The sequence below is a fragment of the Bubalus kerabau genome, chromosome 2, assembly GCF_029407905.1.
Source record: "Bubalus kerabau isolate K-KA32 ecotype Philippines breed swamp buffalo chromosome 2, PCC_UOA_SB_1v2, whole genome shotgun sequence".
NCBI classification, from domain to species: Eukaryota; Metazoa; Chordata; class Mammalia; order Artiodactyla; family Bovidae; genus Bubalus; species Bubalus kerabau.
Window position 1 is genome coordinate 45,163,736 of NC_073625.1, and position 15,461 is coordinate 45,179,196.

Below are 15,461 nucleotides of genomic sequence, written 5' to 3' on the forward strand. Positions count from 1 at the left end.
TTGTTCGTAGGGATGCTTTCTAAGGCCCACTTGACTTCACATTCCAGGATGTCTGGCTCTAGGTCAGTGATCACACCATCGTGATTATCTGGGTCGTGAAGATCTTTTTTGTACAGTTCTTCTGTGTATTCTTGCCATCTCTTCTTAATATCTTTTGCTTCTGTTAGGTCCATACCATTTCTCTCCTTTATCGAGCCCATCTTTGCATGAAATGTTCCTTTGGTATCTCTGATTTTCTTGAAAAGATCCCGAGTCTTTCCCATTCTGTTGTTTTCCTCTATTTCTTTGCACTGATAGCTGAAGGTTTTCTTATCTCTTCTTGCTATTCTTTGGAACTCTGCATTCAGATGTTTATATCTTTCCTTTTCTCCTTTGCTTTTTACTTCTCTTCTTTTCACAGCTATTTGTAAGGCCTCCCCAGACAGCCATTTTGCTTTTTTGCATTTCTTTTCTATGGTAATGGTCTTGATCCCTGTCTCCTGTACAATATCACGAACCTCATTCCATAGTTCATCAGGCACTCTATCTATCAGATCTAGGCCCTTAAATCTATTTCTCACTTCCACTGTATAATCATAAGGGATTTGATTTAGGTCATACCTGCATGGTCTAGTGGTTTTCCCTACTTTCTTCAATTTGAGTGTGAATTTGGCAATAAGGAGTTCATGGTCTGAGCCACAGTCAGCTCCTGGTCTTGCTTTTGCTGACTGTATAGAGCTTCTCCATCTTTAGCTGCAAAGAATATAATCAATCTGATTTCAGTGTTGACCATCTGGTGATGTCCACGTATAGTCTTCTCTTGTGTTGTTGGAAGAGGGTGTTTGTTTTGACCAGTGCATTTTCTTGGCAAAACTCTATCAGTCTTTGCCCTGCTTCATTCCGTATTCCAAGGCCAAATTTGCCTGTTACTCCAGGTGTTTCTTGAATTCCTACTTTTGCATTCAAAAGTCCAGCCCCCTATAATGAAAAAGACATCTTTTTTGGGTGTTAGTTCTAAAAGGTCTTGTAGGTCTTCATAGAACCGTTCAACTTCAGCTTCTTCAGTGTTACTGGTTGGGGCATAGACTTGGATTACTGTGATATTGAATGGTTTGCCTTGGAAACGAACAGAGATCATTCTGTCGTTTTTGAGATTGCATCCAAGTACTGCATTTCGGACTCTTTTGTTGACCATGATGGCCACTCCATTTCTTCTGGGGGATTCCTGCCCGCAGTAGTAGATATAATGGTCATCTGAGTTTGGCGGCAGGTGTAAACCAAATGGTGGCCAGACAAAGCAAAATGGCCATCAAAAAACACAACACAGAACACAGAGTTAAAACACACATATAAACCTGGAAGTCCTCATCAGACACTCCCTTAAATACAAGAATACAGTCTCTCAGTAAACCTCCTATAGAGACACAGAACTTCAGATAAAGGAAAATATCTCAGGTCTTCAAAAATTTCAAAGGGAGGAAAGGAAGCCAGGTTGAAAGAAGAGGGAGAGGCGGGAGAGGGGAGCAAAAGGGGTGGCCTTACAGACGTCTCCTGCCACCTGCAGATACCCAGGCATTATGGGACTTTACCCTGGGCCTCCAGAGAAGGGAGGACAGGAACTCGGCCCTACCAGAAATCAGACCAGACCAGAATCAGAATTCGAGTTATCTGCCAAGAAGGGGCAATCAGTCTCCAATCCTCAGCTCAGGCTGAGGGCCCTTCGACCAGATTCCTGGGTCCAGAACCATGGGACTAGAAAAAAGGGGAAGGATAGGAAAGGTTAAGGAGAGGAAAGAGAGAGGGGAGGGGAGAGAGGTCAATAAAGTCTCTTGTTCCTTACTGGTCAGGGCACTCTGGCCAGTTGTCCACATCAGGAGGAGACCAGGGACAAAAGGGTACCAGTTGCGGCCACTGGGTCTGGTCCATTGGCAGGCAAGCTGGCCCCTGAGTATCCCGAGTGGTCAGGATGTCAGTCTCAGTGAAGAAGAGTCCCTGCCAGAGTCGCCATTTGTTGCAGGAAGAGGGACCCCTTCCAGGGCCCGAAACTGGGCTCTTGTCTAATGCTCGGAAATGAATTGTCCAAGGAGACACATGTGCTGACAAAGCAAGAGATTTTATTGGGAAAGGGCACCCGGGTGGAGAGCAGTAGGGTAAGGAAACCCAGGAGAACTGCTCTGCTGCGTGGCTCTCAGTCTTGGGTTTTATGGTGATGGGATTAGTTTTTGGGTGGCCTTTGGCCAATAATTCTAATTCAGAGTCTTTCCTGGTGGTGTACACATTGTTCAGCCAAGATGGATGCTAGTGAGAGTGATTCTGGGAAGTGGACGGACACGTGGTGTCTCCTTTAGACCTTTCCCAGACTCTTCCGGTTGGTGGTGGCTTATTAGTTCCGTATTCCTTATCAGGATCTCCTGTCATAAAACAACTCATGCAAATGGTTACTATGGTGCCTGGCCAGGGTGGGCAGTTTCAATCAGTGTGCTTCCCCTAACAGAATAATAAGCATCAGACCCTAGTCCAGTATCAGGCTCTAGTCCAGCATGAGGCCCTCCCCCACCCTCAGACCCTCCCCCACCCCCAACCCTTCCCCAGAATCAGGCCCCCCACGTCCAGTATGAGGTGTGGCAGCCCTACTTGTCTGATGCTCCTGAGCACACTCAGGAAGCCCCAGAGCAGCAGGACAATAGCTCTGGCAGGAGGGGCATCTTTAGGAATCACCTGCAGGGCAGCAGCAGCTGGGGTTTGTTTCAGGTCAAGGAGAGGCAAAGAAGAGGCACTTGTGCAGGAGGCATTGGAGGCTGTGGGCACGTTCCCCAACTCTGCTTCCTCCCCGTGGGGGCTTTGCTCTCCTGCTCTCTCACGGGCCCCACGGCGGTGTCCTTCCAGATTCACAGTCTCCTTGATATCTCAAGCCCAAGTCCTGAGTCACATCCCAGACCGGCGTGGCAGAGGGCTGGGAACACCCAAGCTCAAGGGCTGAAAGGATCCCAGGGGGCAGCCGGGCCCCAGAGGGTGGCAGGGCAGGGGATGAGGGTGGCCCCCACAGAGGGCCCCGCAGCAGCACTGGAAGGAGAGTAGTGACGCCTTAGCTCACACGGGGATGCTGCCCAGCCTAGCACTCAGAGATGTTACCGCCAGCAGCTCTGGGGATGCAGGAAGCCCGGTGAGTGACACCACGCCACTTGGGCCGTGTGGGTGGGCACTGCTGACCATGGCCTCGGTTTTCATTCCGATTCCAACTGTTCCTGCAAGGGCTGACTGGCTCCTCTTCCGAATGGCACAGATATTTTCTTTATGTGGGTGAACGCATCCCTTGTTTCTGTCGGCACTGTTGTCGCTCATCGTGTGTTTTCCTCTTTACAACCTGTGCTTGCTGCTCTTCCAGTTTAACTTAGGAGCAGCCCTTATTTTCTGCATTTGTAGTTGTCAGCGTTCACTGGGGCTTTCCAGGTGGCACTAGGGGTAAAGATCCTGCCTGCCAATGCAAGAGATAAGGAGAGGTGTAGGTTCGATCCCTGGGTCGAGAAGATGCCCTGGAGAAGGGCCTGGCAACCCACTCCAGTCTTCTTGCCTGGAGAATCCCATGGACAGAGGAGCTAGTGGGCTACAGTCCCTGGGGTCGCAGAGTCAGACACGACTGAAGCAGGTTAGCACACACTCAGGTTTTAGTTCAGTCGCTCAGTTGTGTCCGACTCTTTGCCACTCCGTGGACTGCAGCAATCATCATGCCATAGAACCATCTCATTCCTGTTGCATCCACGAGAGGTGGCTGGGGCTCAGCAAAGTGCCTGGTCCCACTGGATGGATGTGAACCTGCCCTCACCACTCCCTGACCGCGTGACCGTCACTGTGTCCTCCTCTGTAAATCGGGAGGGGGCAGCACCTGCTTGGTAAGGGGCACACACAGCATCTGGTATACAATCAAGGCACCATCCATCTCAGCGTTGTACTTATTAATAACAGGGATAGAATTTAATAACCTGCTCCTTTTTCTGTCTTGTCACTTGACTGTGCTCCAGACCACATCTGCTTTACTTACCCCTGTAAATCCCACACCCAGCACAAACAAGACACTCAGCAAATTTGTGGCTGAAGAGTCAGGAACATATGCTGTCCTCAAGGAGAGGAAGCTGAATGAGATGGGGGCCTGATGATAACCCTGTGTGATGAGGGGACCCCAGGAGGACCTGCGTGGCTGTGGGGTGGGGTGTGAGGCATGGGCAGAACCCCTGATGAGCTCCTCAGGATGGGGAAGGTGGCAGGAAGGAGGGGGTCTGTTCCTTGTGGGGTGTCCACAGATTGTACCTCACCCTTCACTGATGAGCACTTAGGCCGTTTCCAAACACTTGTCACTGTTTTGGAGGAAACAATCTTTGCCCAGCTCTTACTCAATCAATTTCGTAGACTATGTTTCTAGCATTGGAGTACAATCATCTGCTTTATTCACTCCATGATCCATTCATCCACCCATCCAGCCAGCCATCTGTTTATCCATCCATCCACTCTTAATTCATCCATCCATCCACCCATCCATTCATTAACTCATCCGATCATCTCAGACCCAATGAGAAGACAGACGCCTCCTCCGCTCCTGCTCCCAGGAGGACCCCCAGCGTGAGTGACAGGAACCTCGTGGGGATAACGGGGAGAGACACAGAAGGGACATGCCTGCAGGCCCTCCTCCCTCTGAACGGTGAAGCACCCACCTGGTCCTAACGCCTCCTTGCCGGGGTGTTCAGGCCAGCCCCTTTCCTTCTTGTGAAACAAGTGGCTGATGGAGGACTTGATGCCCTTCTTCTTCCAGGCTTTGTGCAGCGAGTCCTGCCTGCTGGTGCTGCTACTGGGGTTGTTCCCGGGGCTGTCCTGAGAGCCTGTCGAGCTTCGGGGAGAGAAAACGACTTTAACTGGCACCCTCGTGCAAACACACACCCCTCCACAAGAGCTACTGATAGAAACGGGCACCAAGCAACACCCACACCTCAACCTCGCAGCTGACAGTGGCGTCTCTTTTACCAACCACACTCCACACAAGCAATGCAGGCTCCCGGCCACAGACAATCGCACCAGGAAGCTGAGATTCTCTGCCTCCAGCTCTCTCCCGAGGAGGGCTTGACTCCAGGCCAGCTGGTGCAGAGGGGGCTCTGACCCTCCCTCAGAGTCGCTGCTAGGCAGGTGACGACGCTACAGGAGAAGGCTAGTTCCCCTGCTCTGGGCAGTTCCCCCCGCCTTCTGCAGGGTGACCGTCCCAGGCTATGGCAGGATAGCAATGCTCACCGTGCAGGGCTGCTGGTCAGGTGACCACACGTGCCCTCCATCGAGGGCTGCCTGGCTCAGGACGGGAGCTCAGGTGGTGGTCTGAATGAGGACAGTGTCAGTCACAGGAGGGGACAGAGTCTCCTGAGAGGAGACCCCTGCGGAAAAGGGAGGGTCAAGAGCGAACCCGAGAGGCACAGGGCCGTCACCATCAGCAATGTACCCCGCCCTGGGCAGACCTCTACCAAGGGCAGGAAGAAAGCTCCCACAGGAGTCAATCTGTAGAGATGGACGTTTTCTAAAATCACTGAGGTCACTGAGCTCTTCTTCCCCAGCACCTGAAGTTCACCACTAAACACAGGCACTGAACCCAGTGGTATTCCTTTAAAATCATCCTTGCAACTCTTTCAAGACAAGAGGCGCAGGGCTCCTGAAACTGACGACACGCACACAGGCCGCTTACTTGCGGGCGTCCCTGATGTCCTCGTGCGTGGCTGTGCACAGCGCCCCCGTGTGCAGGCGGTCCAGCTGAAGGGACCGCGGCGAGGCGGGGGGTGAGGTTTCACATTTGATGGCAGTCTTATCACCTCCTACCTCTTCCCGTAAAGCTGGCAGCTGAGGGAGTGAGGTAAGTGTACAACTGGCTAACAATAGACTGAAAAAGGTAATCACACAGGCTTTACATTATAACCAGAAACTTATTTGAAAATCTATTAGCTATGCTTTCCACCAAGTACAAAAAAACCCCTTGTTCTAGCTTAATGCCATCTTAAAGGACTGTGTTGTTCAAGAGAAGCGGGGCTATGGAGCAGCGAGAGCATCTGACTGAGTGCAGAGACCCTGGATGGGAGCCTCCCTGCAGCCGGGCTCTGCCCTCCCTGGAATCCAGCGACCAGATGGCCCCACTGGGAAGGACAGCAGAGCGACACTGGCATCGTGAACCCTGCATGGCATGAACTGCCCTGATGAAAGGACTGTGCTCATTGCCAGATGCTGCTCAGAAGTACCACAGCTAGAGTAAGAAACCTCTCAGCAAAGCCATCCAGATCTTTCTGTTTGAAGGAGAAAAGGACACAGCTTGTGCCACCACCCAAGATCGTTTGTAGTGATGATGCAGGTTACTGGAACCCATAACAAGAGAAACACAGAAAAGGTACCTAACCCCTCCACGCAAACACCATGTGCCTGGCTGGTATTTCTTGGTAACATACAGACTGGGGGCTACCCACTGAAGTGCTTACACACTGTTCGAGTGTAATTCGCTCACAGTGGTTTCCATAAAGCACCCCCACGTCCTCACTAAGAGATGATCTTGTATCACCCTAGAGGGGTGGGAGGTTCAAAACGGAGGAGATATATGGGTACCTATGGCTGATTCATGTTGAGGTTTGACAAAAAATTCTGTAAAGCAATTATCTTCCAATTAAAAAATAAACTAATTAAAAAAAAAAAAAAAAAGAAGATGATCTCTCCTGGACTCCCATCTGCTGGTCCTGGGTATGAGGGCAGGAATGACAGTGGTGGGAACCATGTGGGGAACAGATTAACCCCTCAGGGTCCAGACAGGTCTCACTGATACATCTGGGTGTGTGGTTAAGCCAGGGGAGGTTTTAGGAGACATGCATGGCATGTATTTTTATAAACAATGAGTGTGTTGTTTTAACCAATTAACCTGTGCCTTTTTAGTGGGATCCTGTAAAGAATACTGATCCCGTGCAGCCCCACAGGAGCTTGGGGACAACACAGTGACTTAGTGCAAAATACAGCTGAACTCGTTTAACAGCAGCTGGATAAACTGGGCACCCTGCCCTGAGCTCTAACAAGAACCCTCACACAACAGAAGGCTACAAAGGCTAGAAATTATCCACACGGAACTGAACAGGGGTCAATCTCAAATTCAAGTTAAAATAAGCATTTATAAAAATCAGAAAACAACAATGAACAGAGCAGAGAAGTGAGACACCTGGGTTGACTATGGACTCAGTGGAGACAAACACCTGCCTCAAAGTCAAGGCCCAAGCCAGCCCCTTCCCCCGGGCCTCCTCCTGAGGAAGGCCTCTGGGTCTGCAGCCTGGCTTCCCTCCCCCAGGATGGGAGCCATCCCAGTGGTGCCCACGTGGCTAGGATGGGCAGTGCCGTGTCCTCACTGAACAGGAGGGCAAAGCAGGCCACAGAGCGGGCGAGCGGCACACCCAGGTCACCAACCCCAGGGGGACGGCGCTGCTCTGCTGTGCTCAGCAGAAGGGCTCCTGGGCACTGAGCTGCCTGGAGTGTGGCCGCCCAAGTCCTGCGGGAAGGCCCAGGATTGCTCGGTCATCAGGCTGGGAGTAGGAGAGGGACAAGGAAGGCCAGTCGTTGGGGCACTGGACTCCAACAACAGGGGCTCATCCAAGTGACCCAAAGGGAGAGGTAGTGAGCTCCCTCCTGATGCTCCCTCCATCAGGGATGCCGTGATGGACACGAGAGCCTCTGGAGGAAAGTGGGCTAAATGGCACCACAGTTAAGTGTCCAGGCTCTGATCAGACCAGTCTACACCGTGCTGCTGGGTGTGAGAGCCTGGGCAGGCTGCCCAGCCTCGCTAAGCCTCAGTGTCTATGTCTGCTGAATGGGGATAGCAGCAGCCTGGACCTCACCTGGGGATGAGATAACAGACTCGGAAAGCACGTGTCTGGTGCACAGAGTCTCCTGCACATTGCTACCCACCATCATTAAATTGGCTTCCCGCAAATCTAACATCTATGGCTCTGATTCAGTCATTTCTTATAAGAAAACACTAAGCGGAAATTCCATGGTGGTCCAGAGGTTAAGACTTGGCATTTTCACTGCCGGGACACTGGTCTGATCCCTGGTTGGGGAACTAAGATCGCATAAGCTGTGCAGCATGGCCAAAAAAATAAGTAAAGAGAATTTTAAAAATAATAAATAATACGATGTCTATTATAAACAAGCATGAGATGGTCAGAAGGCAAACAAGTGGGAGAAAGGCAAACTTACAATTGTCCCAACGAATGACCTATTTCCAACAGAACCATCAGCACATTTTAAGTGGTGGGTGAGTTTCATTACTTCCATTAAAACGTCAATTATTCACCAGGACATAACCACACAGTGTTCATTCACGTTAAACAATAAGGACTCTTTAATACTTCACAGAGAAACAAAGGCCTGCTAAATTACTAAATAGTTTACCTTTCGACGCTGCTTCCTTAAATCACTAGGCTGATAGATGCATGCAAAGAAATGAAGAGAAACATGATTTATTGCGACTTTGAAGCTAAAATTTCAAGAATCCGTATAGGCAAATACAGTAAAGCAAAAATGAGGGCAAACATATAAGTGACATGAAGATTTAGAGAACATGTGACTGGAAACAGAACATTTTTTTTGACCACAGAAGTTAAGTAAGCTATTCAAGATTTACTAGAGAAACACTATAAATTATTACTCAGGAAGATACCATTCTATTACAACATCATGATTTATTAAAGCACAGCATTCTGTACAACAAAGGGCCTTAACAGTTGTCTATTCTCAGCCAAATTTCTCTATAAGTTAGTTTCTCTTAATAAAAAACATGTTATACTTTAAATTAGTAATTTAACTGAGGAGGAAGTTACCATAATACCTATTTTAACATTGAACAAATCTAACCACTTATTGGACATTAATGTAAAATCCTGACGTAGAATTTGATTTAAAACTTCTCAAAATAAATTCATTAAAGCAAGTTCCCTGTGGAAATATGTAAGAATGAAAGCTAGCATAATAGCAGGTGCAGTCTTTACATTTTATTAACCATAGAAGATACTTTTTTAACGAGTCTAATAGAGACATTAACTGTGCAAAAGCTGATGAGATTTACAGTCCTAAATACAAGCACCAACACAGAAAGGATATTGTGTCAGTTCAGTTCAGTCGCTCAGTCATGTCCGACTCTTTGGGACCCCATGAATTGCAGCACGCCAGGCCTCCCTGTCCATCACCAACTCCTGGAGTTCACCCAGACTCACATCCATCGAGTCAGTGATGCCATCCAGCCGTCTCATCCTCTGTCGTCCCCTTCTCCTCCTGCCCCCAATCCCTCCCAGCATCAGAGTCTTTTCCAATGAGTCAACTCTTCACATGAGGTGGCCAAAGTACTGGAGCTTCAGCTTTAGCATCATTCCTTCCAAAGAAATCCCAGGGCTGATCTCCTTCAGAATGGACTGGTTGGATCTCCTTGAAGTCCAAGGACTCTCAAGAGTCTTCTCTAACACCACAGTTCAAAAGCATCAATTCTTCGGCGCTCAGCCTTCTTCACAGTCCAACTCTCACATCCATACATGACCACAGGAAAAACCATAGCCTTGACTAGACGAACCTTTGTTGGCAAAGTAACTGCATAGTGATGCACTAATTCAAACTTACTGCTATGGGGGAAAAACACCATTTAATGAGACATGAAGACAAAGCACAAACCCGACTATGGGGACACACGCTGTGGACCACAGCAGTGCTATGACCAGAGCAAGTGGGGGGACGGGGGAGGGGACATGGATGGGTAAACTACAGCCTCGGGGGCGTGGGGGATCTGGACTGATGAGAACTAAGCAGAGAACAGGATGGAACAGGAAATCAAAACCAATGATGAAAGCAAACACACCACCAAAGAACTACAATAGCAAGAAAAACATACAGAACTGTTCTTTTACAAATACTCGGAAAGAAATCAAGCATCAAACCACAGAGAAATCGTCAAAGAATTTTAAATATCAACTAATTAGCCAATGATGCAAATTATAAAAACAGTCTGTCAAAAGACCACAAAATGGACTACTTACCACTTCACAGGCCGCTAAAATGATTCACAGTTAATTTAATTATAAGCTGACTAACAATGCAGCTAACATGAAATGGGTGGTAACAGAAAAAGATAATACAAGTCCACTTACAAAGCAGAGTGTTGTACACGTGATTTCATGGGATAAATAGGAATGCACTCACAAAACCTAAGCTAAACATGCAAGAAAGCTGGAACATGTGCTTTAGAGCCGCACACACTGTCATCAAAAGCCCTAGGTCATCATCCCAGTTTTAGACCCGGAAAAGTGAGGCAGCCCGATGTCCTCCCTGGGGCCCTGGGGCACCGGGTTTTTAACCTGGTTTCACACACAGAGCTGGCCTGAGCGCGCGGCCAGGTCCATCAGCAAGCAGACCAGTGTAGATTCTTGGTTTTGTTCCCACCGCATACCCTGCACCCTGCAGCCAGGCATCCCCAATGGAAAATGTGCTGCATGGCTTTCCCATGCCATGAGAGCTGCCTATGGTTACTTTCACGAAGCTGTCTGCTCCTTGAGAACAGAAACTTCCCTGCAGCTGCTGTGCCCAGCACAGGCCAGGCCCAACGTTACAGAGGCAGGCTCTAGCTGAGTTCATGATGACGTGCTAAGCCGGTGGTTCAAATATCAAGACTAATTTGTCACTGTGCCATTGTGGAATGATTAAAGACTAGGCAGTTTAAAAAATTTTAGACCTCTGAGCATAGCAAATGTACCTGATTTTTTTCTGGGTAAAAAGAGAAAAAAACAAACAAAAAAGAAAACCAGTGTGCTCGGGGAGAGATGTGGCAGGGAGGAGGCAGAAGCATACCAGAGTCATGATGCCCAGCCGGTCTCCCTCCTGGGCTGGGCTGTGCTGCCTCCTTCGGGGCTTGGAGCTCCCACTGCTGGGTGGGCAGGAGCAGGCACATGAGGAGGCAGGATGCAGGTTGAGGGAGCTCACTGATTTAAAACGACAGAGGTATGTGAGACAGCAAAAGAAACACAGATGTATAGAACAGTCTTTTGGACTCTGTGGGAGAAGGAGAGGGTGGGATGATTTGGGAGACTGGCATTGAAACATGTATAATATCATAAAAGAAACAAATCACCAGTCCAGGTTCGATGTGGGATACAAGATGCCTGGGGCTGGTGCACAGGATGACCCAGAGGGATGGTACGGGGAGAGAGGTGGGAAGGGGGTTCAGGATGGGGAGCACATGTACACCCGTGGCGGATTCTGTTGATGTATGGCAAAACCAATACAATATTGTAAAGGAATTAGCCTCCAATTAAAATAAATAAATTTTAATTAAAACAATTAATAAAATACAATGAAAAACTAAAAAATAAAAATAAAAAAATAAAACGACGGAGGTTGCCTAAGCTCCCCCTGCCCTCCCTGCTCTCAGTCTCCTCGGCCCACTGCTCCGTGTTCTCCTTCTCTTCTTTGATCAACCTAAAATAGAATAAAACCCGTCACCTGCCTCTGTCAGCAGAGGAACGTGTCTGGACAACAAATTTGGGCTGGCATTCTGTGTCACGATTAGCAAATTCCAGAAACAGTTGCTCAATTAACATCTCAGCCAAAAGGTTCTACTTTTCCTCTTTTGAATATTCTCAAACTTAGAATAACTTAGCATTGAGTCTTACAAACTGGCCCTGATCATTCACACTTGATTTCACTTACTTACTCTAACATTCTGAAGGGGCCCTGGTGGCGACTCTCTCTCTGTGAGGAGATACCTGAAGTTGACAACCTTTACCTCCCCTGCTCTCAGGGCAGAGATACACGTCAGTGCCTCAAGTCTTTTACACTGGGAATCAGGAATGCTGTACAATCAAAACAGCAATCCACAAACAAGCTGGAGTTTCTAAACACAAGTCTCCAGACCAGAAGAAGTGCTGAGTTGATCTTTTTTTTTTTTTTTTTTAAGGTTGTATATGTACAAACGCATCACTTGATGAAGTTCTCCACCAGCTTTGTGTGAGTTTCTGGATTCATGTCAATGTGCTGCATTAACCTAGAATTCACGGTTTCTGCTCTTCTCCCCTAATGTGTTGTGGATGATTTTATATAGCAGTTTAAATACATGATTATGCAAATAAAATGATTTTCAAATTAAAATACAAGATTCTTACAGGAAGTAAACTCTCCAGCTTCACTTCTACTTATACATCTTGAAAGTTTTTCACTGTTGATAACAAGTTGATGGACAGAATTTACCATTTACAACAAGTCAACTTGTTGCATAAGGAAAAATCACTTTTACCTGACAACTTGCTGTAAAAATAAAAATATTAATATATAACTGTTCCATACTTCCTGCAGGGACACGGAAAGACCATCTTTCTAAGCTTGTCTGTGCTCAAACACGGCCCACAAAGCTGTCTGTCTCGGCTCAAATGGGCAGGCAGCACCACCTGCGTTTGCTGCTTGTCCCATTCACCCCCTGCCTTTCCCCCGGCCCCCCCAGCTCGGCCGAGAGGAACCGGCACCTTGGCCTGGGCTGATGTGACGAGAACAGTCTGAGCAGCAGCTCTGCCTGGTCCTGTGCAGGGCCACCGGCCTGCGGCCACTCTGAACGTGGACTCGGGACATGGGCATAGCTGTGCGGGTGGGCACCAGGCAGGCCTCAGGGCCCCCAGCCACCCAGACCCAAGGCCCCCTGCTCACCACGAGGCAGGCCTTTGGATTCTATCCCGTTTTGTAAATTGTTATAACTGCCAAGACGGTGTCTAAAGAAAACATCTTAAATATACTGATGAGATGAGAAAACTCAAACACATGTCCTTGGACCACTGTCTTACAACAAGCCCATCTTCACACTGTATTAAGTTAAAAAGGAAAATGCGGATCTGAGTGGGAATTTGCCAATCCCCAAACCCCAGCTTTCACCAGGTGGCTTTTCACCAGAACGTGGGGAGCTCCGAGGGACACAGGAGGGTGCACGGGCTGCAGGGGACACCGCCTTAGCACCTCACCCATCTTGGGGCTCAGAGTTGAGGGGGGACACCCCACAATGCCCCCCCACAGAGTGCTGACACCACACCGTGGACAGAACGCCCCGGCTGACTGAGCTCTATAATCAAAGGCAATCTCAAAACTGAAAATTCTTGAAGCAGACCTGAGGTCAGGTTTCTTACTATGGAACACTCAGACGTCCCTAGGAGAAGACAGCTCCTCAGAGAAACCGAGTTTCTGGGGAGCTGAGTTCGGGATCACCCACCGGATCTCTTCGTTGATGGCGTCCAGCTGCTCCTGCAGCATCACAGTCAGAGTCTTGGCACTGGTCTGCCCGCTGGGCGACAGCTGAGTGGCTGAGCTGAAGAGGGTGACCCTGTCGCCCTCGCCATCAGACACGCCCTCGACACTCTCGAATGCCTGGACCGAGCTGGCCAGCACACTGGCTTGCTGTGCAGCTCCCAGTCCTGCTCCTTCAGGGTCTGCACCTGGGCACGAGAGGACCACGTCTCGTCAGCGACATTCAGGGCAGCTCAAGTCTATCAGGAACTGAACCCAATTTTACATGGAAGCCCTGACTGTGGATAAATGGGCCAGGCTCATGAGACACTGCCATCTCTTAAGCGAGCAGGACTGAAGAAATGGGCAGGGGGAGAATCCAGTTCCTAGATGGCCTCATGACACTCAGGTCTCAGCGTGGACGGCAGGCAATCCTATGAGGTTATTCACAAGGGTGGGCTGATGGAGTCAGAGACAGAAACCGAAAATTACAAAAATACATCCATGCCTCCATCAGCCAGGCTGGAGGAAAATAAGAAAAAAGAACCCTTCAGCTCGGCAGCCGCTGGGTCCCTATCAGTGGTCATCACTGGTACCAGTTCACCGGAGAGTGCCGTCCTCGCAGGCTCCCAGCCCTCCGTTTCCCAGGCTGGTCTGAACACCCACAGACAGGAGCAAGCAGGGGCAGCCAGGGGACGGGAGGGCCAGCCCCCCTGTGGCTCTCCTCTTGGGGCACAGGCCCTCGGGCTGTTCTGGGAGACAGCTCCTCGCACCGCAAGGGTGGCTCTGTCATCACAGACACATGGGAGAGTGCCCGCGGGGCCCCACACCACCCTCCCGCTCTCACACCTCACACCTTTCCCTCTGCAAATCTCTCCACTGCCACACTGTCACCCAGGTCCTGCCTTGTTTCCCAGACATGACCTCAAAGGAACTGAGGGGCAGCCTCGAGGTGCTGGCTTGCTGGCTCCCTGTCCCGTGTGGCCAGTGCCCTTGCCTCCTGTCTTCATCACGACCCCGCCCCAGGGCTGGGCTACCCCCTTCGCTGGCTCCAGGACCACCTGCCATCATTCCTGCTCTGCTCCAGCGAACCAGCTGCCTATGCGTTCACCCCCATCAGCCTGGTCAGCACGTCCTCTCCCTTCTCTTGCCTTCCAATCGCACAAGGGGAACCAGCAGATTCCTCCTCCAGGGCTCCCTGCAGCACCCACTGTGGGTCTCTGAAAGCTCCCTGGGAGCAGCCTCTATGGTCCCCCTCCCTGCCCGGTCTCCAGCTCTCTGCCAGCAGGTGGTGTGCCCCGCCCTGCAGGGCAGCTCCCCGGGGGCTTGAGGAACCCATGTTACCAAGCCCCCTCCCCTCCTTGCCCCCCCCCACGCCCCACCCCCCAGCATGTCTCTCCCTGGGCTCCAGGCCCTGCCCTCCCTGCGGTTATTCCTCAGTCCCTTGCACCCCTTCTCAACCTTGGAATGTAGGGTGCCGACAGCTCTACCCTTGCACCCCATCTCTCTCCACCGGCACCCGCCTGGTGACTTTACTGTGCTCATGCCTTTAAATGCCATCTGTATGCCCACGACCCCAAGTCCACCCTGAGCTGAGTGAGTCCTCTCCCGGATACAGGCCGAAACATTCAGCTGCTCTTCTAACACGTCCCTGGGACACCCCATGGGCTCGTCCACCTCAACAGGGCTGAGGCCCGGCTCTTAGCTCCCCGCCCTGGCAGCTCTCCTCACCACAGGAAACAGGCTCTGGCCTCAAGCTGCTCAGGCCTGAGCCCGGGCTCCTCCCTGATGCGGCCCACTCTCTCCCTTGTCCCTGCTGGTTGACACGACCCTTTTTCTATCTCCGAGTGGCTACTTCTCTTCCTGCCTCCGGGTCTCTGGTTCAAGGTCACCCTCCTGGTGTCACCTCGCTGGCCACCCTGTTCACACACGATCGTCCCCTCCTCCTCGGAAAACTCGGGCACTCTGGTCTCCTTTCCCTGCTCATTACTGTCCGACAGGCTGCGTAGGTTTAGAAAGGGGTCCACAAATTCTTCCATTCTCCTCCCTTCAAGAGGCAGAAGGGGCAACCCCTGCTCAGCCCCTGAGCGAGGCAGGACTTCGCAGCTCACTCTCGCAAACAAAAGTGAAGGTGTGCAGCCTCGAGACCAGGGCGCAAAAGGCCCCGGGCTAAACCCCGTGCTCTCGCT

The 15,461-nt window shown here is 50.3% G+C and overlaps 2 long non-coding RNA genes across 2 annotated transcripts; both read right to left on the minus strand.

The window, feature by feature from the left end:
* Positions 1 to 1,583: 1,583 nt before the first annotated feature.
* Positions 1,584 to 4,849, minus strand: LOC129643284 (uncharacterized). Its single transcript, XR_008710218.1, has 3 exons — positions 4,686 to 4,849; positions 2,698 to 3,454; positions 1,584 to 2,390 (listed from the first exon to the last, which is right to left on the minus strand). It is a non-coding gene; the product is annotated as an uncharacterized LOC129643284 (long non-coding RNA).
* A 3,503-nt stretch (positions 4,850 to 8,352) lies between these two features.
* LOC129643283 (uncharacterized) lies at positions 8,353 to 13,477 on the minus strand. The gene is made up of 3 exons (XR_008710217.1): positions 13,259 to 13,477; positions 10,861 to 11,487; positions 8,353 to 9,641 (listed from the first exon to the last, which is right to left on the minus strand). It is a non-coding gene; the product is annotated as an uncharacterized LOC129643283 (long non-coding RNA).
* Positions 13,478 to 15,461: the final 1,984 nt, after the last annotated feature.